The 26303-nt window shown below is 49.2% G+C and overlaps 1 pseudogene; it reads right to left on the reverse strand.

The window, feature by feature from the left end:
• Nucleotides 1-88: 88 nt before the first annotated feature.
• LOC125507349 lies at nucleotides 89-25434 on the reverse strand (annotated as a pseudogene).
• Nucleotides 25435-26303: the final 869 nt, after the last annotated feature.

A 26303-nucleotide genomic window follows, 5' to 3' on the forward strand; every position in this document is an offset into this window, starting at 1 on the left:
GAGGAGCAAACACAAACAACAAAGGCTCTAATTAAATTGATAGATATCTGTATGATGCCTCAAACTGAACCTACTAGGTATAGCTCAATTAGTGGTGGTAACAAACACACGGCGAGGTGTCCGAAGGGGGAGACCATGGCAGACAACGCTGGATCTCACTGGAGATTGAGGAACGCCACCCTCCGGCATCGGCGTAGGGATACTCGTTCTGCTGTAGGACACTGTGCAGTCCACCAGGGTAGACATCGTCGAGGAAGTAGATGTACCCGGGCTGCCAGCATGTCCCGTGTCGAAGGCCTTGGAGCAGGCCCGGCCGTCGAAGAGCACCTGCTCGGCCATCAGGTAGACACGCCAGGACCAGGAAGCCGGCCGACCCTCCTGTTCCTTATGTAGCTTGAAGAGTTGGAACCGTGACATGGGACCTCTCAACACCGAGAAGAATCTCCTCATCATCGACAGATCGGCGCCACTGGCGGAGGGAAGGAGGTAGCGTGATATGATACCTCTGTGTGCCATGTTTGTCTGGGAACACAGATCGCATAGGCAAGATGTACAATTGTATGCGTAGATGTCAAAAGTTGGGCCTTGTAGCAGTAGAGGTCATCATCTGAGTTGACTGCCCAGAACCATCTGTGGTGGTATGTCGGATCTTGAGCATTGGGCGGGGCCTTCATCTCTGCTAGCAGCGACGTCCAACACTACATGCCTGGGCAGCATAAGGTCATGTTTGTCTGGTTGGACGTGTTGGTTCTCAGGCCGGATCACACAACAACGACGAAGAAAACATGGACACACGCGAGAGAGGCACACACTGTTGAGTATGTGTTTTGTATTGCACGTGTATTGGAGTTGTGGCCCACCTCCTAGTCTTGTATAGTTGAGATAGAAGCCTTCCCTTGTAATATATATACGTGCACCAGCACCCCATCAATACAACGATTATTGTATTGCAAATCATCTCTCTACATGGTATCAGAGCCAAGAGGTCTTGAGTTCAAGACCCGGCTGGCGCAATTAAATTGCAGCCCACTTTGGGTCCACGTTTAGATCTGAGGGAGCCACACGTGAGGGGGAGTGTTGACGTATAATGTGTTGCCTAGTCTCTTCCATCAGATCGGTCTTTTGGTTGCTTTGGCTAGAGCATGCACTTTAGTTTTTAGGTTTTAATCCTCGCCTTCCGCTGCCGCCACCGCCACCCCACCACTGCCGCCGCCGCGCGCTCCTCCCGTGCCGTCGCCGCGACCCAGCGCCGCCGCCGCCGCGCGAATCCTCTCGTGCCGCCGCCGCCGCTAACCCGCCGCCGCGCGACTCCTCCGCGGCGCCGCCGCCGCGCAACTCCTTCGCGTCGCCGCTACCCCGCCGCCGCGCGACTCCTCCGCGCCGCCGCCGATGGAGTTCACCGGCCTGTCCGCCGCCGCCTCTGCCGTCCCGCCACCAGCACCCTCCAGTGCGGCCCCGGCGCCATACGGCGCGGTCGCCGCCTACGGCGCATCCGGCGTCACCCACATGCAGCCGTCCCCGCCAATGGCCGGCGGCCCTGCTCCGCCCGCCCCGACTATGGCCTGTCTGGCCTGGTGTTACCCGTCGACCGGCACCGACTACGACACCCTCCTTGTGCCGCTGCCGGCACAGGGCGCCGGCTGGGCCCCGCACTACTCGCAGGCTCTCCCCGCGGGCCACCGGGGGTTCATCGGCGCACCTTACCAGTCGACCAGCACCGGCTACGGCACCCTTCTTGTGCCGCCGCCCCTCGGTGGTTATGGCCCACCCACTTCGGCGCCGCCCTACGGGGGCCTCTCACCGCCACCGGTACCTGCGCCATGGGACCCCGCCCTCCTCGCCGCCCAGCACTCCGCGCCGTCGCCGAGAGGCTCTATCGGTGGAGGCGACTGGTACATGGACTCAGGTTCTACCGCACACATGACAGCTCATCCCGGTAACCTAACCTCTTCCACTCCCGTTCACACACCCACTCGTATCACTGTCGGTAACAACTCCACCATACCTATTACTCATATCGGTAGCGCTAGTTTTCCCTCCACTTCCACAGCCATCAATATGTCTAATGTTCTTGTTTCACCAGACTTAGTCACGAACCTAGTTTCCGTTCGTCGTCTTACTCGTGAGAACCCACTCACTGTTGAATTTGATGGCGTTGGCTTTTTTGTGAAAGACGCCCCTACCCGGATGGTCCTTCACCGTTGTGACAGTCCCGATGAGCTCTACCCCGTGCACGCCGGCGCCTCCACCTCCACACCTGTCGCCTTTGCCGCCGGCATCGACCTTTGGCACGCTCGCTTGGGTCACCCCAACCACACCGTGTTACGTCAAATTCTTAGGAGTTTCTCTTTCTCATGTAATAAGCTCGACGAGCACTCTTGTGAGGCATGTCGCTTAGGCAAGCATGTTCGTCTTCCCTTTAGTGCGTCCACCTCAGTTTCCACTTTTCCATTCCAATTACTTCATAGTGATGTTTGGACATCTCCCGTTGCGAGTAACACGGGCTATCTCTACTACTTGGTGATTTTAGATGATTATTCTCATTATGTGTGGACTTTTCCTCTTCGTCGTAAATCTAATGCTTTAGCCACACTCACCGCCTTTTATTCCTATGTCCCCACCCAGTTCGGTCGCCCCATACTTGCACTCCAAACTGATAACGGAAAAGAGTTTGACAACATTGGTCTTCGCACACTTCTCGCCTCTCACGGTACCATCTTCCGTCTGACTTGCCCCTACACTTCACAGCAGAACGGCCGCGTCGAGCGCATTCTCCGCACTCTTAATGACTGCGTTCGCACGTTACTCTTTCACTCAAACGTGCCCGCTCGGTTTTGGCCCGATGCCCTCGCCACCGCCACCCTCTTAGTTAACATTCGTCTGTGTCGTCCTCGGTGGAACTATGCTCCTCACCACCTTCTCTTTGGTACACCACCATCCTATGATGGTCTCTGCATCTTTGGGTGTCCCTGTTATCCCAGCACCGCGTCCACCACACCACACAAGCACGCACCCCGATCCGTCCCATGCATCTTCCTTGGCTACCCTCCCAATACCAAAGGTTACCGGTGCTATGATCCTGTCACTCATCGTGTGTGCACCTCGAGGCACGTGTATTTTGTCGAGACGATGTTCCCTTTTTTTAGGTCCCTCCGGCTGCGGATTCTTCGGCACCGGCCCCCGCGCCCCCTAACTGGAGCAATGCACAGCGGCACCCCCCGGCGGCCCAGCCGGCCCGGCACCTTCTGTCGCCACCTCCCAGGTTCTCGACTCCCTCTTACGAGGTCGATTCAGTGGGCACACCGCCCACCACCCCGGCTGGCACCGCCACCCCTGCGACGGGCTCAACCTCGACCTCGCCCGTCGCTCCAGCCGCCGCGGGATCGGCCGCCGCGGCCCCCGCCGCCGCCGCCGCCACCCCTGCGACGGGCTCGACCTCGACCTTGCCCGTCGCTCCAGCTGCCGCAGCCTCTGCTGCCGCCGCCGCCGCGGGCCCCACCACCGCACCGGGTGCCCCCACCACCGCGGCCCCCGCCGCCGCACCGGGTGTCGCCGCACCGGGTGCCACCACCGCCGTGCCCCCTTCTGCCGCGGCACCCGCCGGCCTGCTGCCCCATCACTTGGCGTGACTACCCATGCCCGAGCAAGAGTGCTTCGGCCCAGTACGCGCTACTCCGCCGACGAGTATGTGTGCACCGCCTCGACGTTGATGCCATCACCCGTCCCCACCTCCGCTCGTGCTACCCTTCGGGATCCCCACTGGCTAGCTGCGATGCAGGAGGAGTTCGATGCCTTACAGCGCAACCGCACGTGGCAGCTTGTTCCGCGACCCCCTCGTGCCAGCATCATCTCTGGCAAGTGGGTGTTTCGCCACAAGAGTCGCCCAGACGGTTCTCTCGAGCGCTACAAGGCTCGCTGGGTGGTTCATGGTTTTTGGCAGCGCGCGGGCGTGGACTTCACCGACACTGTCGCCCCGCTTGTGAAACCGGGCACGATCTGCGCCGTCCTTCAGCTGGCCGTCTTGCGCGCCTGGCCTGTGCATCAGTTGGACGTTTCCAACACCTTCTTGCACGGTCATCTCGCCGAGCAGGTGTTCTGTGAGCAGCCTACTGGTTTCGTCGACACCAAGCACCCCAATTTCGTGTGCTTGCTCTCCCGCTCTCTGTACGGGTCGAAGCAGGCGCCTCGGGCTTGGTACCAGCGTATCGCCGCCTGCCTGCAGTCTCTGGGCTTTCGGTCCACTCGCTCCGATGCCTCACTTTTTGTGTATCATCAGGGAGCTGCCACTACATATCTGCTGCTCTACGTCGACAACATCATCCTCACGGCATCCACCCCGATCTCCGTCAACGGCTGACTGCTCGTCTTCGTGATGAGTTCGCCCACAAGGACTTTGGGCCCCTGCACTACTTTCTCGGCATCGAGGTGATCCGCCGGGCTGACGGTTTCTTTCTGCATCAGCAGAAGTACGCCCACGAGCTCCTTGAGCGTGCCGGTATGCTTAACTGCAAGCCGACGCCCACTCCCGTCGACACGAAGGCGAAGGTCTCTGCTCTGGAGGGGTCTCTCGCGTCCGATGGAGCTTTTTATCGCTCTATTGTCGGTGCTTTACAGTACTTGACGCTGACTCGCCCCGACCTGCAGAACGCTGTTCAGCAGGTGTGCCTCCATATGCACGCCCCGCGTGACTCTCACTGGACTCTAGTGAAGCGTATTCTTCGTTACATGTGCGGCACCATGTCCTCGGGACTCACCCTGACGCCCTCTGCCTCCGCCGACCTCGTGGCATACTCGGATGCTGACTGGGCTGGTTGCCCCGACATGCGACGCTCTACATCAGGCTACTGCGTCTGCCTTGGGCCCTCGTTGTTCTCTTGATCCTCGAAGCGGCAGCCCACGGTCTCCCGCTCCAGCGTCGAGGCAGAGTATCGTGCCGTGGCCAACGTCGTGGCCGAGTGCTCTTGGATACATCAGCTGCTCCAAGAGTTGCTTTGTGATGTTCACAAGGCCACTCTTGTCTATTGCGATAACGTCAGCGCGGTCTACCTCTCCGCCAACCCGGTGCACCATCGACGGACGAAGCATATTGAGCTCGACATTCACTTCGTGCGCGAGCAGGTTGCCCTTGGCCGTGTTCGAGTTCTCCACGTGCCGACGTCGCAACAGTTTGATGATGTGATGACTAAGGGATTGCCTACTCCCGTCTTCGAGGAGTTTCGGTCCAGTCTCTCTGTCTCCGGCGACGCTTCGACTGCGGGGGGTGTTGAGTATGTGTTTTGTATTGCACATGTATTGTAGTTGTGGCCCACCTCCTAGTCTTGTATAGTTGAGGTAGAGGCCTTCCCTTGTAATCTATATACGTGCACCAGCACCCCATCAATACAACGATTATTGTATTGCAAATCATCTCTCTACACACACGAACACCCGGTGGGAAGATCAGTTTTGCGACATGCTTAACCTTCATCTTTTCCGTTCTTTCCTTTATTCCATTAGGAAACAGACTAACAAACTTGGAACGAATCCTAAGCCACGATCCACTTCCATCATGTCATCCCACGATTGAGATCACTGCCTAGTCCTTCTACTAGACGCACCCCACGTGAACGCAGCACATGTCACGTTCTTTTATTCTACGACGTACAAGATGAAAATACAGACTAATGGGCATGTACAGGTACAAAACATGTTTACATGCACCAGACTTCAATTGAAACAGAAAACCTACATGATAAAACTGAACAAACTTGACAGCAGCAACATTCTCTCCCTCAAGTTTGCTTCATGTCACTCACTGCGGTGACCCCAGCCTTCTTCCTCATCTCCTGAAACTTCACTCGCCCCAATGACTTACTCAAGATGTCGGCTAGCTGATCATCAGTTCGCACATGCTCAATATCAATGTCACCAGTCTCCACCTTCTCTCTCACAAAATGATATCTCAAATCAATGTGTTTGCTTCTATCACTAGTAGAAAAAGGGGCTTTCGTTCGGGCCTGGCCAGTCCATTAGTCCCGGTTCTTCCATGAACCGAGACCAATGGATGCATTTGTCCCGGTTCGTGAGCCCAGGGTCCGGCCCGGGCCTCATGGGCATTGGTCCCGGTTCGTTTGGACCCATTTGTCCCAGTTCTAGGCACGAACCGGGACCAATGGGCCTCGCTTCTGGCCCACAAACACTGGTCCCGGTTCTTGGATCGAACTGGGACCGAAGGCTGGGCTTTAGTCCCAGTTCCAGCCACGAACCGGGACAAATGAGTTGCCTATATACACCCTGTCGCCGCAGCAGAGCACTCCGCAGTGCTCTGTTTTTTCTGGCCGACAAGGAGAGGGCATTTGGGTGCTCTAGCTCACCTCCTATGCACACGAGGTGTTAGATGAAATGCCCGAGCCACGCTAGTTAAGCTTTCTCCTCTCGAAGCACGACCTGCAAGCTCCATTTTCCCCGAGATTTGTCTAGGTTTAGCGGTCTGTCACGTCCCGTCCCCGTCTTCACCGCCATCGATCGGCCGCGCCGATCTCGTCGCTTGCACCACCGTGGTGAGCCTCTTATCTTCTTCCGAAAAAAAATTCTTACTTTAGATAGATACTTGTCTAATTTTCTTACTTTTATTATTGCTTGTTATTATATAGCGCGATGGTTTTGGTATCCGCCCCTGCTGGCCCTCGTCCTGGCTATGATTCGGATATGGTATATATTATCTTTTATAACTATTTGCTTCATTTATTGTTTATGACAATTATGCCCATCAAGTTGACATAGATTTTATTTATGTGGAAGGTAGTTGAACCGGAAATTCCAACCGACCATATTGTCGAGAGGTTAAATTTAGTTGAAGAAGAAAACAATTACTTGAAGTAAAAAATAAAAAAATTAAGGAGGAGAAGATGATATTGGAGTTGCATGTTGTGGATGTCGTCGATGATCACAAGATCAAGATGGATGCAATGCTGTTGATGATTAGAAAGATTAGAAAATATGCCATTCATACTGAGGCTTGGTATCATTATGCCGTTGTAACAATTTTTACCTTGGCTGTGATTATGATCGCATTTCTTGTTGCATTGAAAGGTTTTACATAGTTTCAATGTATGGTTTAACTAGATGCTCTAGAGAGCTATATGTTGTTCAATGAGAACTATGTATACTTTGTTTTTAATGTGATGATGAACTTCTATTAATTTGGTCACTTATCTATTCATGAGAACTATACGTACTAAATTGATGATGTGGCTTTGAATGGTGCATTTTCAACACAGAAAAACTATGGAGTTCAAATAAGTTCAAAAAAATGAAATCTCTTTGTAACAGACGAGTTTCCGTATGAATCCCTGATACTTCGAGAGAGATTGTCTGTTTTGTACACGAAGTGCATCCAATTTTTACCGTAAGCCTCTCTACTTTATTGCACATGCTATGTGGGTGAAATGATGATACCATGCCAACTTTCAACATTTTCAGAGTTCATTTGTAGTGCTTTTCAATTTTCGGGTCTTATAGCTGTAAATAATCAGTAAATGCATGAAAAAGAACAAACGCGGTCAGGAAGGGTTGAAAAATGATGATGTGGCTTTGAATTGTGTATTTTGAACACATAAAAAGTATGGAGTTCAAACAAGTTCAAAACAATGAAATCCCTTTTGTAACAGACGAGTTTCATATGAAACCCTGATACTTCGAAAGAGATTGTCCGTTTTGTACACGAAGTGCATCCAGTTTTTACCTTAAGCCTCTCTACTTTCTTGCACATGCTATGTGGGTGAAAGGATGATACCATGCCAACTTTCAACCTTTTCAGAGTTCATTTGTAGTGCTTTTCAATTTCAGGGTCTTATAGCTGAAAATAATTAGTAAATGCATGAAAAATAACAAATGAAGTCAGAAAGGGTTGAAAATTGATGATGTGGCTTTGAATGGTGCATTTTGAACACAGAAAAAATATGGAGTTCAAATAAGTCAAAGAAATGAAATCTCTTTGTAACACACGAGTTTCTATTTGAAACTCTGATACTTTGAAAGAGATTGTCCGTTTTGTACACGAAGTGCATCCAGTTTTTACCGTAAGCCTCTCTACTTTCTTGCACATGCTATGTGGGTGAAATGATGATATCATGCCAACTTTCAACCTTTTCAGAGTTCATTTGTAGTGCTTTTCAATTTCAGTGTCTTATAGCTGAAAATAATCTGTAAATGCATGAAAAATAACAAATGAAGTCAGAAAGGGTTGAAAATTGATGATATGGCTTTGAATGGTGCATTTTGAACACAGAAAAAGTATGGAGTTCAAATAAGTTCAAAAAATGAAATCCCTTTGTAACAGATGAGTTTCCGTATGAAACCCTTACACTTCGAAAGACATTGTCCGTTTTGTACACGAAGTGCATGTAGTTTTTGCCGTAACACTATCTACTTTCTTGCACATGCTATGTGGGTGAAATGATAATACCATGCCAACTTTTAACGTTTTCAGAGTTCATTTGAAATGCTTTTCAATTTCATGGTCTTATAGCTCAAAATAATCAGTAAATGCATGAAAATTTAATAGCAAAAAGAATTATCATAAATAAAATAAATAATTAATTTGATATAAAATAATATAAACTTCAATAAAATATATAAGTAGAAAGAAATAAAATAAAATAAAATTTAATAACATAATTAGAATTTATGAAACAAAAATTATCAAAGTATTTTTGTTCAAAACATTATAAGCAACCTCTAAAATTTATGAAACTAAAATTATATAAAATTGATGCAACTAAATTTATCAAAGTATTTTTTGTTCGAAATCATTAAAAGCAAAAAGAATTTTCATAAAGAACTTTTTAAGTAGAAACTTTAATAGCAAAAAGAATTATCATAAAATAAAATAAATAAGTAATTAGCAACAAAATAAAATAAAATAAATAATTATTTTTTTGTAAGTAGAAACAAAACAAAAAAATAAAGCAAAAAAGAAAACAAAAAAAATAGAGAAAAATAAAAAATTGCCACATACTGGACCACCACAGCCTGAATACGACTAGAAACCCATCCATGGGCCAGGATTCCGGCCCGCGGAAGGCCCAGTAGGCCCATCAGGCATAGCAGTCACAATTAGGCCCGTAAGCCTGCAATGGAGAGAAGCTCGAGAGGGGCGCATCAGTGGGGCTTATAAACCACTACGCGCGCCTTTCAACTAGCGAGGTGGGACTAAACTCCCACCACCACCCCGCTGTGCAAGTCCTTTGGTCCCGGTTGGTGGCACCAACCGAGACTAAAGGAATGCATTGGTACCGGTTCGTGGCACTAACCAGTACCAATGCCCCCCCTTTAGTCCCAGTTGGTGCCACCAACCGGGACCAAAGGCCGCCGCTTCCCGCCCTTTGGGCTGCTGAAAAAAGGCCTTTGGTCCCGGTTGGTGGCACCAACCAGTACTAAAGGTCGGATTCGTCCCGGTTGGTGTCACGAACCGGGACCAATGTTTCGTCTATATAACTAGCACTTGTGAAATTCTTCATTCTGTTCATCTTCCCCGCCCTGACGATGCCGCTAGGCTGCCCCTCTGCGCCTCGTCGTCGCCATCGTCGCCCCTGCCTCCGACGCCGTCCCGCGCCGCCCAGACGCCGTCGCCGCCCCGCGCCCCCTGCCTCATCGTCGCTCATCGCCGCGCCCCTCACCCGCCCCCTGCCTCCTCATCGCCCGTCGCCGCGCCCCTCACCGTCGCGGCCCCCTGCCTCCTCGTCGCCTGTCACCGCGCCCCTCACCGTCGGCCCCGTGCCCTGCCTCCTCGTCGATCGCCGCCCCCTTAGTGAGCTCATATGAATTTTCCTAATTTAGATGTGTAGTTAATTTAGATGTGTAGTTAATTGAGTTGTTGTAATTTGTTTATAAATGAATATGCAAAAGTTAGAATTTCTTTTTCATATATAATGTATATGTATATGTATATGTATGTGTATGTATGTATCGATGGATGTGTAGTTATATTATTTTAGTTTATGTTTAGTTTAATTTTAAGATTAGGAAAATTTCAGATTGTAGTTATATTTATTTAGATGTATAGTTAATTTAGATGTTGTAATTTGTTCATAAAAATTGTGCACTTTTGTATAGAAACTTTATTTTTTTCATATATATGAAAATGTAGAATGAAAACGAAAACAAACATATAAGAAAAAATAAAGGAAAAATGAAGAAGGAAAAGAAAACCGCCCGGCCCGGCCACCACCGCATTTTCATAAAGTGTTTCCACCGAGTCCACGTCGCACCGCTCGAGCACCCACGGTGAAGCAAGTCTTTTTTTAAGATAGTTCTTTGTTAAAGTGAGGGGGGACGTCGGGAGCACCCCCCGGCCCTCTCACTCGACCAAAACTCTCGAGGACACCGAAACCCTAGAAGAAAATGATGTCGGTCTCCTACCCCCTCCCGCCGCCCCCCTACCCGATCGACAAACTCTCTTGAGGCCACCCAAATTTACCAAGTTAAAAGAGCATTGTCGTCGAGGCCACGTCGAACCCTTGAAGCATTGTTGAGGCCACCCCAGAGCCTTGAAGCGTTGCCGAGGCCACCCGAAACCCTAGAGAAGCGTTGAGGCCAGGCTAGTTCGGGGTGGCCAAACATGACAGATGGATATATTAGTGGCAAACGTAGAACTAGCTAGCTTCAAGGGTTTGCCACTAATATATCCATCTGTCATGTTTGAATAATAATTGCCATGTTGTACATATTTGCAGAAACTATGGATCTGCACCCTCGAGACAAAGGAACAGAAGCGGTGTTGGGGGAGATAATCACACACGAAAGTGATGCCGTCTTGCCGCTTCTCAACGACACATGCACCGATGGTCTGGAAAGACAGGATGAAGAAGCAGGCTACGACGATGATCAAATAATGGAGGAGGAAGGACACCGGGATGACGGCTCCGGTTGTCACGACCGGTTTTCCAATAAAAATATTTATTGAGAAACCAATCTTTTGTGTCCAGTATGAGAAAAATTCTCCTTACCGGTGGACAATTTCTTGATACAATAAGCCAGTAGCATAAAATATATTACAGGGTCGAGCTACGGTAGCTCAACCAAATTATTACAAGCACACCAATAATTATACATAATGGCGGACATGACACAGTGGTTTGGAGGCATACTACTGACTGGAGGATAGGGCGGTGGTGGAAAAACACAGTGGGGAGTGGGATACATGACTCTAAAACTGGCATCTCATCGAGCGTCGAGGTGAGGCTCGATGAATTTATTTGGTAGCGGAAGCGGATATAATACAGTGACCAAATCCAGGGTCGCACGAGACTGACTGGGATTCCTCTAGGCGTCGGACTCACTATCGAACTCTTCATCCATGAGATCGCCTTCATCAGCATCTGGCCAAATCAACAAGCAAGTGAGTACTTTGAAAGTACTCGCAAGACAGTTCGGACATGAGATATAACAAATGCAGGGATGAATGCGTCACGATTAATTCACCAATGTATATTCAAAAAAATTAGCATAGCGAAGTAAGTAAAAGGGAAACGGCGGTAGTCCACCTGAAGTCCCAACAAAATATAAATAAAAACCGATCGTGTGTCTGAAGCAACGCCTCGAAAGGTGAACAAATAAAAATAAGGAAATGATGCCACAGTCGGACGTCTGAGCGACATCACAGAAAGGGCTTTAAAAGAAATGCCACAGTCGGACGTCTGAGCGACATCACAGAAAGGGCTTTAAAAGAAATGCCACAGTCGGACGTCTGAGCGACATCACAGAAAGGGCTTTTAAAAGAAATGCCACAGTCGGACGTCTGAGCGACATCACAGAAAGGGCTTTTATCGAAAGTAACATATAACAATGCCACAGTCGGACATCTGAGCGACATCACATAAAGGGCTTTTATTCACAAGTAAATAATACTCATAACCAACATTCAATTCATGAAAATAAACGGGTTAGTCCATCCACAGGAATAATCATTTAACCGGAATTAGCACTCATACGATTCACCGGAGTCTCTGTCATCAAAACAGGCACTTGTCAGGATAAGATGATACTGAACTTGGACATAGAATAGATGATTCAAGGAATGTATGACTCTGCAGAGTTTGTACAAAAAAATTCCCACAGCCAACGGATTTCCGTAGTCACGAAGGACTAGTTCCGTTTACGGTATTTCGGAAGAAAACACGGCTAACCAGTACACACCCATCCTACCTCTCGATGCTAGGAATCACCCTAGACATCGTCCAAGAAAAACTTTTGAGACGGGGAGATCACAATCTCGAATAGCATGGGATCAAATTTATATACGCGCGCTCTAAGGGGTGCCCCCTTCTCGGTCCCAACCGGAAACACCCATGCCCCCTGACTGGATGACTGGCTTTAATCCAGGGCCATGGAACCATCATCACGGCCTCTCCTTTTTGGTGTGTACCAGGTAAGCGGTTTACAACTTACTACGCCATATTCCTTGCGGAAAACATGTGGTAGTACAGGGAAGGAAGAATGGTAGGAATTGGAATGATACGGGTTGACACTGAAGTCATATAGTCTGGCATAAGACTGGCATGCTACAACACTGCCATCTTACCCATCCTCATGCCAACACATGGCCATTCACACTCACATCCATCCACTTATGGATCATCGAACTCACTTACCTCAACAGTGCATGGAAATAACGTTCATCGGTATGCTCATCAACATGCCATGAGACTAACAAATGCAAAACATGCCAAGACACTCATCATATCAAAAGTTGAAACATGCTTGCCTGGTTCGGAGTTGTCGGAGCCTAGCTCGGTGAAGTTTGCGGTCCCGTCACCTCCTTCGGTATCTACGGTATAAAGAAAATATATGCGCTATCATAAATACCGTGAGGTGCACAAAAAGTATTCCAAATTTTTTTCAAATAAATATGATAAAAAAACTAGACAAAAATCTGAAGAGAATAGAAAAAGAATCAATCAAAAATATTATTCTATTTAAAAGTTGTAAAGGTTTTTGTCCAGGGACTCATCTGTAATGAAACAGAAAGTTCCCAGGGGCTAGCTCATAAAAACAGAAAATGTTCCCGTATAGAATACGCCGGTCCAGAGGGGAAAGCGCATTTTTCCCGAAGGCGCTTCCAGAAAACGATTCAATAGAGAGGGCAGAGAGGCTGACGGTGGGGTCCCACTCGTCAGGTTTAAACTTTCAAATGGGGGGGGGGACGAAGCTCGTCGGCGCCCGAGAGCCGCGGTGGTCGCCGGCGGCGATCCACGGCGAGGCAGGGAGATCGGAGGATACCTCCGAGTTCAGGGCACCCTTCCGCGTCGGTTGGTGGTGGTGGTGGTGGTCGCCGGCGAGTACCACGTCGGCGGCGAGCCTTGCTCCGGCGGACGGCGGCTCGGGTGATCGAGGGGCTCGTCGGAGAGAGATGCAGTGATGAAATTCAGGAGGGGGTTAGGGTTCTGGTAGCTAGAGGGAGTAACCGACGGGGTTTGGGCGCCGGAGACGGCCTCACCGGAGCGAATCGAGGTGGAGGCCGAGGCGGATCGGGGCGGCCGGAGCTAGGGGAGGAGACCTCCTCGAGGTCCTCCTGGTGGCCTGGCGGGGCGTTGGTGAGGTGTAGTGATGATGCATGCACGAGGGTGACATCGGGGGCCCTTTATATAGGCGGTCCGAGGCGGTGGCCGTGAACGGGGGTCTCCGGTGAAGATTACGGCGGCGCAGAGCTTGGTCGGGGGTGCTTAGGGAGTTGGGCGGCATCACGGAGGTCCACTGGCTCCATTTAGGTGCTAACCCGGCTGGGATTTGATGCTTAGGGCGAGCTCGACAGAACGGGGCGGCGCGGGCCCATCAGCGGCAGGGAGCACGTCCCGTGCTTGCCGGGCCACGGTGACGGTGCCACGGGCATGCGCTGGCATGCATGGGCCATGCCTAGAGTCATGGAGCAAAGGGCGGCGCGGAACGGCGTTGAGCCGCCGTTCTTGTTCCCTGTCGGCTGTAACGGGGTTTCGGCCGCCGCAAGACACGCCGGCGCGGGCGGCCAGGGGCGCCACCGACGCCGGGAAGACGCCAAGCGCGCGTGCGGGATGCTCCAGACAGGAGGAAGAGGCGGCGAGGAACGTGCCAAGGGCACTGTGGGCATGTGATTGAACCTCTGTCGAAGATCGACACTGAACTCTGAATCTTTCTGAATTTTGAACAGCAGCAGTGCATGCAAGGTGTTCGACAGAATGAATTTGGCCTCTGGTGATTTTTCCCTGAGCTGATTTTTGGTGGAGTGGCTACTCATTGCTCCAGTAGGCTGCCTGAATTTTTGTGGAATTTTTGGAGAAGTGTAGATATGAATTTCACCAAATTTGGCAAATCTGGTCCAAACTTGCAGAGACTAAATTTTGAAAATTTTGAAAAGGGGAGGAGTGGATCAAGATGGTTCTGGGTTGTGGGTTCAAAGAACTATCCAGGAGAGTTGGTTTGAGGTAAAAACTCAAAAGCAAAAGGGTACTTGCTTTGAAAATCACTCAGGCTCCAAATAATTTTCAGAAATGATCTGAGGGAAAAATAATTAGAATAAAATCCAAAACTTGCTTGGATGAGTTGGGACAGAGATCTTAGGTTGATTACAAGGAGGAGGGGAGGTTTTGGAGGGGTTTTATCACATGGGCAAAAATACCAAGTCATGGGTGGTTTCCAAGATATGAAAATCCCAAATTTTCATAGAGTTTCTTTTTAAAAGAAAAAAAAATTAAACTCCCAAAATAATTTGAGAGGAAACCAACAGAGAAGAAGTTTCAAAAGATCAAACACCATAGTTTTGAAAAAATAAAATCCTTGCCAAAGAAAAGGAAGTTTTTAAGAGGACGGTTTTCTGGAAAAGAAATTTTAAATGCCTTCTTTTAATAAAAATTCAACAAAGCTTTTGATGAAAACCAATTAAAATTTTTGGAGTGTTACACCGGTGACCGAATGGAGGGGGAAGGACACCGTGATGAGGTCTTCGGTGACCGAACGGAGTCCGGCCAGGTATATATATTAATTAATTAAGCATGTGCTGACTATACCTAATTGATGCATTAATTGTTTTTGGTATGTACACATATTAACTCTCTTCTTTTTCTTCTTTTCTAGCCCTCGGATCGAGCAACACTTCGGTAACGAGACGAGGCTCGAAGAGAAAGTTGCGCGTGGATCAAAGGTACACGATCATCGAAATTGATCGCGCTGGCCAATCGATTGAACCCCTCCGGGCTAAGCAAAAATTTAATGCTCAGTACGGGGTTCTAGTTAGGGACATGATCCCGATCAGCATCGAGCAATGGTTGAAGCCTAAGGACAAAGACTCTCAGGTGTCTTATGTCAGCGATAGGCAGAAAGCTGATCTTTGGACCGCGTTGCAGGAAAATTTCACCTTCCCGCTAGAGGAGGATTCGGAGAATCCAGTTAAAAAGCCAATGATCAAGGCTTATGCTCTTAAGAAGATGGCTGAGCTATTCAGGAGGTGGAAGAATGAGCTGAAATCATCGTTTGTCGACCAAGACAAGACTCCAGAATTCATCGGCCGTTTTGAGAAGATCAAAGATCAGTGGCCCGCATTTATCACCAAAAAACATCTGAGAGAGCAGCGAAGATGTCAGCGACAAACAAGAAAAATGCCGCAAAGAAGAAGCATCACCATCGCACATTGTCAGGTGGCTACCTAAAAGCCCGACCGTTGTGGGACAAGGCTGAGAATGACCTCATTGATAAAGGGATCGAACCATAGATGCGATGCTGGCTAGACCGTTGCAGGACTTGGTGGTTCGGCATTGGGGGAAAATTGGACCCTGTAACAGGGAAGTGCGTTTGGACCAACGAGCATCTGAACACACCCATCGAGAAGCTTCAGGAGTATATCAAAAAGGCGCAGCAAGGGACGTTCATTCCTGATAGAGAGAACGACGAGCTCACAGAGGCCCTCGGGAATCCTGAGCACCCCGGACGGACCCGAGGCACGCCAGGATCCCTTTCGTGGAAGGCTGGATTTCCCGACGTAGGCGGTTACAAACGCCGGAAGAGGAAGAAGAAAAAGGAGTTGACCCAACTATAGGCGCTGCACGCAAGGGTACAAGCGCTAGAGGAACGAGACGAGGCCCGCAGCATGCGACCTGCGAAGCTACACCCGAAGCTACCCCGCCATCTCAGCAGAGAAGCAGCGTGGCTTCCACGAGCTGCTTCAGGAGCCTGTCTTCACGGCTCCTGCTAGCTACCCCATGGATGCTATCACGGAGTCTCAAAATTGCCACCTTATGACGTAGTGGATGGAATTTAAAGTCAAGGCGGCTGTTGGCTCTGTTGCACCTCCTGAACCTGGTGCAACTTTTCACTGCCGGCCGATTCCAGAAGGATATGCTAGGGTGATGGTGGATGAAATCACAGAAGGATTTGAGGACCTCCAGCTTGACCACCCTACGGGTGACGGGGAGACTCGGCTGGGTTCTTGTTTGAAGACTCCATGCCTATGGCGGAAGGAGCTCATCAACCTTCCGAACTGGACGCCTCCGCCTCCTCCTCCTCCTCCTCCGGCGTGTCAGGGCACTCCGCCTCCTCCACCGCCTCCTCCTCCGGCGAGTGATCAGGGCACTCAGCCTCCTTCTCCGGCGCGTGGCGGCACTCCGCCTCCTTCTCCGCCTGCGCCGGCGCGCCCGAGCAGCCACCAGCCTCCTCCTTCTCCACCTTGCCAGCAAGGGCAGAAGAGACCCGTCGCCGCCCTGGCTGCTCCGGCGCGTCGTAGTCCTCCTCCTCATAAGCAAGGAAAGAAGATAGCCGCAGCCGCTCCGTCTGCTCTGGCGTCTAGCAGTACATCCAGAGGCGGGAGTCAATACAGATTCGGTCCTTCTCTGAAGACTCCAGAGAAGTTACCATACGAGATGACCCAGAGGAAAATGAGAAGATCATGCGACATGAAGTGAGGAACTTCTTTGAAGGGGTGAAAGCAAAGAAACATCCACCTCCAGAGGAGAAGGTAGATCCGGTGAAAGCGAAGCGCACTCTGGAAGCCCTGAAGAAACCACCAAAGTCTCCGCCGAAAGGCAACTAGGAGCGGTCGGGAAGTACTGTTAGTGATCAAAGGTTAGCTGAATGACGAGCTGGGAAAAAATTGCCCAGCTAGGCGAACAAGCGAACCAATCGTTCCCCCCGCTCAATGTGTCTAGCGATATCGTCGCTAACGATTCGAGGATGGTGCCCGGTTATAACAATCTTGATGATTACCTACCCGACGATGTACATTATGAATTCTTGGAGGTGGAAGAACACAGATACGAGTACGGGAAGCCTCTCGTCAATGATGAAAGGTCTCTAACAACGATGATGCGAAGATTCCATGATTGGTACATGAAAACCTGCAGAGAGTCTGGGGGGAGGAATACTTTGACGCTGAGAGTTAAAGAGGAGGATGACCTCATTGGAACTGATCTGTTGAATGTTCCATTTGAGGAGTTCTTCCAGTTTTTCAATCAAAGGGCGCTCGATAAATTAACGGTCACTTGCTACTGTCTGTAAGTACTACTTATGTCATTAAGTCTCTATATATAGGTCAGCTCTTTCATTGCATGTATTTATAATTATTCTCACTATATTATGTAGATTGGAGATTGCCGAATTGAAAAAAAGACAAATCGGTGATATTGGGTTCATTAACACAAATATCATAGATGCATATTCGGTTGAATTTAAGAAAAAAGAAACCAAGTCCAACTTGCAACGATCGTTGGTATTAAATCAAAACAAAGCTATAATACTCTTTCCTTACAACTTCAAGTGAGTGTTACTTTCTTTTGCATATTCGGTTTTCCTTATTAGTCGAGGTTATAGTAATATAATTGATGATTTATGCATCCGTGCGCAGGTTCCACTATATTCTCCTAGAGATTAAGCTCGAGCAGGGACTAGTAACCGTCTTAGACTCGAGACGAAAAGATCTCAAGGAGTATGCGAACATGACTGAAATTCTTGAGAAGTAAGTTAAACCGATCATTATCGCACCATATTGGAAACTTTGTTCACTTCCTGATATCAAGTAATTATTTTCTTTGTCTGGCAGGGTTTGAAAAAAAATCACCTCAAAAGCGCCGGGACTGCCGAAGAAGCAGGAATTTAAACACGCGAAAGTAAGTACTACTAGCATGTTCCGCGCATCTCCTAGTGATTCAAGTGCTAGTTTCATCAATGCCATTTTAGCATGCTTGCTTATCAGTTTGATTGACCTCTATTTCTTGTAAAGTGGTTGTGGCAAGAAGCCGGAAATAATTACCGTGGATACTACATTTGTGAGTCCATCCGCCACACGACCTGTGAGCAGGGCTACACTAAAAAACAATATGAAGTGCGTAAGCAATAAAATTCAGAATTTAACTTTATTTACCATCTTTTGTGTTGAGTTTCATTCATTCATATATATGTATTGACCCCGTTCTTCAAATTAGATGTTTCAGATGCGGGATGAACTCCTAGCACCAGATCGCATGCGAGGAATTCAACAGGAATTGGCGGCATTCTTTCTTGACCACGTGATCGATAAACACGGAGAATACTATGTGGACCCTGTGTTCATATATAATTAGGGGATTATATTGTAAGAGATCTTATATTGTATATATGTAGCCAGTAGCGTCGGGTAGATATACGAAAACTTGTTGTTAGACCAATCTCTCGGAGAAGGAGCGGTCGATATCACTTCTCTCTATATGCATATGTTCATGACGATCTTCTGTTTCCTTCATTTTTGCTTACTAGCTAGCGTGTCGAGTGCTCACTATGCGCATAGTACGTAGCATCGACCAAGCACAGAGATAAGAGAGGACACTTCTCTCTATTAATTAATTAGCTACCTAACACCATATATGAAACACCTTAATTAACCATACAAAACCCCCAAATCCCCCCCTTCAGAAAAAAAACAAAAACCCTTTCCCCTGAACAGCTGACGCGTGGATGCCTATTGGTCCAGGTTCATGCCACCAACCGGGACCAAAGGGCCTCCTGCCTGGGCTCACCGTGCTGGCCACGTGGAGGCCCATCTGTCCCGGTTCGTGTAAGAACCGGGACTAAAGGCCAAGGGCATTAGTAACGACCTTTTAGTCCCGGTTCCCAAACTGGGACAAAAGGCCCTTACGAACCAGGACAAATGGCCCTTTTTCTACTAGTGTATCGTGAAAGACCGGATTTTTGCTGAGTGAGATCGCTGACTTATTATCAACCTTCAGTAGCACTTTATCTATCTATCTTCCCAACAGGTTCGCGAGCAGCCTCGCCAACCAAATACCTTGACATGTCACTGCCGTAGCAGCAACATAGTCAGCCTCACATGAAGAAAGGGTCACAATCTTTTGCTTCTGTGAGGACCAGCTGACCGGGTTTTCACCAAAATAGAACAACACACCAGAAGTACTTTTCCTAGTATCCAAGTCTCTGGCATGATCACTATCGCTGTACCCAATCAGTTTTCCATTTCCACCCTTCTTGTACATATAGCCCAAGTCCAAAGTACCTCGCACATATCTGAGAATGTGCCTCATGGCTGCCATGTGCTCCGATGTGGGTCTCTCCATGAAACGGCTTACTATGCCAACTGCGTAACATATATCTGGCCGTGTATGCACAAGGTATCGCAGACTACCAACAATGCTGCGATTATATGTGGAATCAACGAGTGGAGCATCACTTACTTTTCTTGTCTTCAGTCGTTGTTCCATTGGTGTCGGAGAGGGGTTGCAATTTTCCATTTGGCACTTCTCGATAATTTTCCGAGCATAAGCAGATTGAGAGAGAGTTGTACCATTAGGGCTTGTTTCACTTCAATGCCAAGGTAAAAACTCAACAAACCAAGGTCACTCATCTTAAATTCTTTCTTCATTTGTGACTTGAATGCTTCTATCTCAGTCTTGCTGCCTCCGGTAATGATCAAATCATCAACATAAACACCAACAAGAAGACCTAAATTACCTTCTGACTTCTTGTAAACAACATGCTCGGTTGGACATTTTTCAAAACCCAAAGCTTGGATAGTAGCATCCAACTTTGCATTCCAAGCATGAGGGGCTTGGTGCAGACCATAGAGGGCTTTGTGCAGTTTGTAGACCTTGTTCTCTTCTGCATTGACAGCAAAACCAGGAGGTTGTGACACATAAACCTCCTCTTTAAGTTCCCCATTCAAGAAAGCGGATTTCGCATCCATGTGATGGATTTCCCAATCCATATGAGCTGCCAATGCGATTAGGAGATCCACGGTTTCTATCCGTGCAACAGGAGAAAATACTTCATCAAAGTCTATGCCTTGCCTTTGCACATATCCCTTTGCTACTAACCTTGCTTTGTGCTTTACCACATTTCCTTCGGTGTCTTTCTTCAACTTGAACAACCATTTGAGACCAATTTCTGTCTGTCCTCGTGGAAGCTTCACAAGTTGCCAAGTCTGATTGCTCTTAATGGACTCGAGCTCCTCTTTCATAGGTTGCTGCCAACATGCCTTTTTCTCAGCTTCCTGAAATGTCGTCGGCTCCTCCATACCCATCAAACACAGCCCAGAGTACTCAAGCTGCATCTCCTTGGTTTCATCATATATTTCTTCCAAAAACCGCTTCCCTTGGGGTCCCACGGACGAGCTTGAGGTGCTGGTAGTGCCCTGCAACCAAATGGAACCAAGTCCAGGAGGTATTGGCGAAGGAGTCTCAAAAACAGGAGATTTCGCTGTCGTGGCAGGGGTTCTTGCTGGAGTTTCTGCTACCATGGCAGTGGTTCTCACTGGAGTTCCTACTGCCACGACAATGTTTTTCCTTGATGATTCTGTTGCCAAGGCAGGAGTTTCACTGTCCAGTCCAATTGAGAAGGTGCTCCATGCGGCTTCATTCGCCTGCTGCTCTGCCCCTTTGCTCGACCAATCCCACTGCCTTTGCTCATCAAACACGACGTCTCTTGACACATGTAGCTTCTGAGTTTCCGGATCATACATGCGGTACGCCTTGGATTTTGCTTCATAACCACTGAACACCATGGGAGAGCTCCTATCAGCCAACTTGGGGAGATGCCGACCTACTTTCTTCATAAGTCCAACACACCCGAAAGTGCGTAGGTGCTCAACACTTGGCTTCTTCCTGTTGTAGCTGCTAACACTCTTTGTTGTAGCACGGTTTAACAAATACACCGTCGTTGTAGCCGCTTCACCCCAAAATTTGGCCGGTACCTTCATACTTTTCAGCAAGCTCCTGGTCATACCTACCACTGTTTGATTTCGACGCTCCACTACATCGTTTTGCTTTGGGGAATATGGTGCTGTTAAGTGGTAGTTTACACCCAATTCCTAACAGTATTCAACGAACTGATTTGAGGTGAACTTGCCCCCACGACCAGTCCTCAAAACCTTCTGCTTGCAACCTGATTCCAACTCGGATGCGGCCTGAAACTTCTGAACAGCAGCAAAAGCTTCGTCCTTTGACCTCAACAATACAATCCACATGAAACGGGACATGTCGTCTACAAGTAAGAGAAAATACTTCTTTCCTCCCGGTGTTGCTGGAGTGATTGGGCCGCACAAGTCACCATGCACCAGCTGCAATTTATCCTCTACATGAAAACGAGCTTGACAGGGAAAAGGGTTTCGGTGTTGCTTCCCTAGCATACAACCATCACATACTTTGATGAACCTGATCGAGCATTGGTAGGCCCTTTACCATACCTTCTCTTCCCATCTTTTTCAGTGCATGAAAATTTCCATGACCATATCGAGCGTGCCATCGCCATGCCTCATCATCTTGATGAGAGAGCAAACAAACCGGTTGTGCCGGCTGTATGTCAAGAATGTATAATCTGTTATTTGCACGTTTAACTCTTGAAAACAATTTTCTCTGCTGATCCAGTACCACCATGACTCCATCTTCAGCTGAGTACTTGCAGCCTATCTCATCTAGCTGACCCAAACTAATGATGTTGCTTTTCAGCCGAGGAATGTAATAAACCTCGTTTAGGACACGGTGCTCTCCGCTCTGAGTTTCCATTAGTACTGAACCTCTCCTACAAATTTCAACTTTGGAACCATCACCAAAACGTGCAGTACCTTTCACAGATTCATCCAACTCCGGAAACTTGCTGATGGACCCAGTCATATGGTTACTAGCTCCAGTATCCAAGTACCAACTCAGATTTTGTTCACCGGTCAGCTTCGGGATCACCCACTCTTCATTCAACAGGACCTGCTCGCCACCCTTATCAGAGGCGATGACCAAGTCACACACTTCGGCCATCAGCAGCCCGGGCTCATCCTCTTCATCATTAGCAACAAAGTGAGCTCACTCTCTCTTGGGCTCAGGACAATCTGAAGAAAAATGCCCCATCTTCTCACAGTTCCAACACTTCACCTTGGTGATGTCGAACTTACGGTGTTCCTTTTGCTTGCCACCGTTGTTGTTGCCCTTCTTGCCGCCACCACTACCGCTACCGCCGGCGGCAATGTTTCCAGGACATTGACCCTGGTTCGGCTTCACCTTACTGCCGCTTCCGCCGGCGCCGACACTGCCTTTCTTCTTCTGGAAAAAGGACTCAAGGGCCTTGGTCATAAGAAACAGTTGATCATCCTTGCCGCTGCGACCATCATAGCGGTCAGACTCGTTTTCCTCAAACGTACGCAGATGACCCACAGCCTCAGCTACCGTCATCTTGCTCATGTCCGCCCACTGCTCAATAGTTCCGATGATCTATGAGAAACGGCTCGGCATCGCTGCAAACAACCTCTGAACAACAGTCCTCTCTGTTACGTTACCTTCTCTCCCAGAGACCTGAGCTTGCCCACTAGGGTGGTAAGGCGTCGAGAGAACAACGACACGTCCTCCCCATCGGCCATAGTCAACTGATCAAGTTGCCGCAGCAGCGACTGGATCCGCGCTTGCACCACGCGGTCTTCTCCGACCCGCATCTTGCGGATTGCAGCCCATGCCTCACGCGCAGTCTCGTACTCGGCAAGGATCATCATGACGTCGTCAGGGACAGATTGTGAGATCGCCGCCATCGCACCTTGATCCTTCTCCTCGTCGAACTGGGCGTCACCCTCGACCGCCGACCACACGCCCATTGGGCGCATGATGATCTTCATCTTCGTCGCCCACAACTGATAGTTGGACTCCGTCAGCTGCGGGTACTGGACGGGAAAGTTTGTGGCCCTCTACACCAGACGCACCACGATGGAACCGCCCTCCTCTGAGCTGCCATCGCCGTTGGTGCGCTTCTTGGGCGGCTGATACTTTGTGCCGCCCGAGAGATCCTTGGCCACGTCCTTCTCCGCCATCTGCTTCACGTCGCCGCCACTGCTGCGCCTCCAATCACCGCCGCCGTATCGCCACCAAACTCTGTATACGAATTGTTGGTTCTCAGGCCGGATCACACAACAACGACGACAGACACACGCACGCACGCGAGAGAGGCACACACGAACACCCGGTGGGAAGAGCAGTTTTGCGACGCGCTTAACCTGCGTCTTTTACGTTCTTTCCTTTATTCCATTAGGAAATAGACTAACAAACTTGGACCGAATCCTAAGCCACGATCCACTGCCATCGTGCCATCCCACGATTGAGATCACGGCCTGGTCCTTCTACTAGACGCACCCCCACGTGAACGCAGCACATGTCAGGTTCTTTTATTCTGCTACATACAAGATGAAAATGTAGACTAATGGGCACGTACAGGTACAGAACATGTTTACGTACACCAGACTTCAGTTGAAACAGAAAACCTACATGATAAAACTGAACAAACTTGACAGCAGCAATAGGACGTTAAGGCCACGACCACGCAGGCACCAAAAGATGGGGCAGCAGACATGGCGGCTGCGCAAATCATCTTGGGGAACCTGATGTCGCCGGAGTTGATGGGGATGCACACACCATCCGGGAGGGTGATGCGCTCGCCGGTGCGGAGGTTGAGCATGGCATTACCGCGTCGGTGATGGGATGATGCCACGACCCACCCTCCCGGAGCGGAGGAACAGAAACAAGCCCCGCGGCCTCGTCAGAGCGGGCCAAGCGCGGATCAGCAGAGCCGCCGAAGATATTGTAGCTATCGGTCCGGGCGGTGGAGGGCCTGAGGAGCCATGGCAGTGGGGACAAGTTCTGCAAGGCTACCCAGCGCCAGTGCTTGCTGATGGCGGACGCCTGGACTCGATCCGCGATGCACGACAGTAGGAGGATGATATGGCCGTAGATATCTCGGTGGAGGCTGGATGCAGATCTTATGCCATGACGAGCCGATTTGCCCTCGCTGCATGTGCAACTCAAGTGGTGGCTGAGCTGCAAGCCGAAGGATGAGGCCCATAGGCCGGTGGGTGCTTGGGTGAATGAGTTTGTGTTGGATTTGTGCTGCCGCCGGTGCCTGGCGTCCAGGCTCCCTTGCTGCTCGGTGAAGACAGCCTCCCTCCCCTACCATTGCAGCACCTAGCCGCCCCGTTCTCCGTCATCCGCTCATGCTCGTCATTCGGTTGTCCTAGCCTACCTAGGACTCTATATCTGCATATCTTTCACATTTTTGTTGGACCAGGCAAAGGGAGAAGGGGCGAAAAAAGATGTTATCCTAGCTATAGACCTGCTAGACAAACAATGTGAAAATTTTATGTAGGCACTTTCGGTTTATAGTTCCTCAGTTTCTTTCTTGTGGTAATTCTGTTTCTTTACCCACTGTACAAGGATGTGTAGTAGCCGTGATTTGTTCAAAAGATCTTCTAGGTGAGATGCCTTCGGTTCGTTCCATGGTGGTGTCTAGTGGTTTTGGCTGATAATGTTCTATGCCAGTGCGTGGCCATCAAAGATGCATACCAAGCGAGCTGAACAGCTGGCTCAACACTCCACAAGTCATTATTATGGTCTCTTCTCCGTATATGCCTAAGTCGTGATATTTTCCGAAGTCTCGTTCAATTCAGAAAAGTGAAACATTAGTTCAGTCAAAGTGCAACTTGAACTTTTCTATTTAGCTGCATTTTTGAACAAAAGTGCAGGCTACACTTATTTAGTAAAATAAATTGATTTTTCTAAATTGATTGGTTCTTAAGAAAAACTCAAATCTACTTTGAATCAACAAAAGAACATGATGGAAGATTTATGCGCTTCTCGCTTGGGCCAGCTAGGCAGATAGTGCCGCCAAGGTCCTGCAATTGTCGTGTTTTGGATTGCAATATGCCAGTGTCTGCGTGATGGTCATGCGTTGTCCAAGGGCGTGCGGGTGGTTGTTGTCTAGTGCATGCGCAATGGTTGCTCGTGGGGCCCCTTCTCGGCAGTCGCAATGTTTATCTTTGATGGGGTAAGGGTGCACCAACGTCTTCTAGTCTGCATCAAACATGGTGGTGCCCGTCTCTACTCACGAAAAGGACGTTGGGGTAGTGGCCCCTGGGTCACAGCGGATGCTGTATGCTAGTGCGCGCAGGTGTGAAATGGCAGCGGCTAGATCACACAATGACATGGGTGACCACTTTGCAAAGGCTACTTCGGTAGGCCTGCGCCTTCGTCCAATGCAGCCATATATCTGAGTTCGCTCTCTCTATGCTGCTCCCACTGCCTCCATGGTTTTTTGTGTGCTCCCTTATGTGTCCGACAGAACGCACTCATCGCGGTCTTCCTATGCTGCTGCGCATGGCCATCCTTGGTTTCGGTGTCCTCTATTCTCGTTTGGCATCCCGTCTATCGCTTGGTCGGTGGTGTCCAGATCCAAGAACAGTCGTTATTGTTCTCTTGCGAATTCCCGAGCCTACTGATTGCATGCAAATTCGTCCAATTCCAAAGATCCATCACTTTCATCCTCCAAACTACTTTGAACCAGGACATGCCCACTAGCCACTTGAAAAGTGGTGACACTGTGAACAAGCACTTGTTAGGCACTGGAGAAGAGGGTGCTATTAGCCGAAACTGGTTTCCTTGTGAGGACGAAGTAGCATGGGCCGACTTACTTGCAGAGCTTTTTTGGCGTCCACGTCCACATCCACTACCATGAGGAGGACCACAACCACGACCGCGTTTTCCTCCCGTGGCCACTTATTCTTGAGAATAGTCCCTAAGATCTAGGTAAGTGGGACTAGGACGACACCATCATCATCGCTAATGTTGATTACTTCAAGCACATTTGCTTTCCTCATCCACGAATCGATGTTGGCGGAGGAGATGGACTATATTTGTTAGAAATCCTCGGAGTTGGAGAAGCACTAGTCAGGATCGGTTGCAGCGGGACAATTTCGTTGTTGTTAGAAAAAGAAAAGGCAACCCATTTTCTCTTCTTGAAAGGCAAATCCTTACCCTCGAAGACCACATTCTTCATGATCCACTATTCTTCATGAT

This window comes from Triticum urartu, chromosome 5 (assembly GCF_003073215.2).
Source record: "Triticum urartu cultivar G1812 chromosome 5, Tu2.1, whole genome shotgun sequence".
NCBI classification, from domain to species: Eukaryota; Viridiplantae; Streptophyta; class Magnoliopsida; order Poales; family Poaceae; genus Triticum; species Triticum urartu.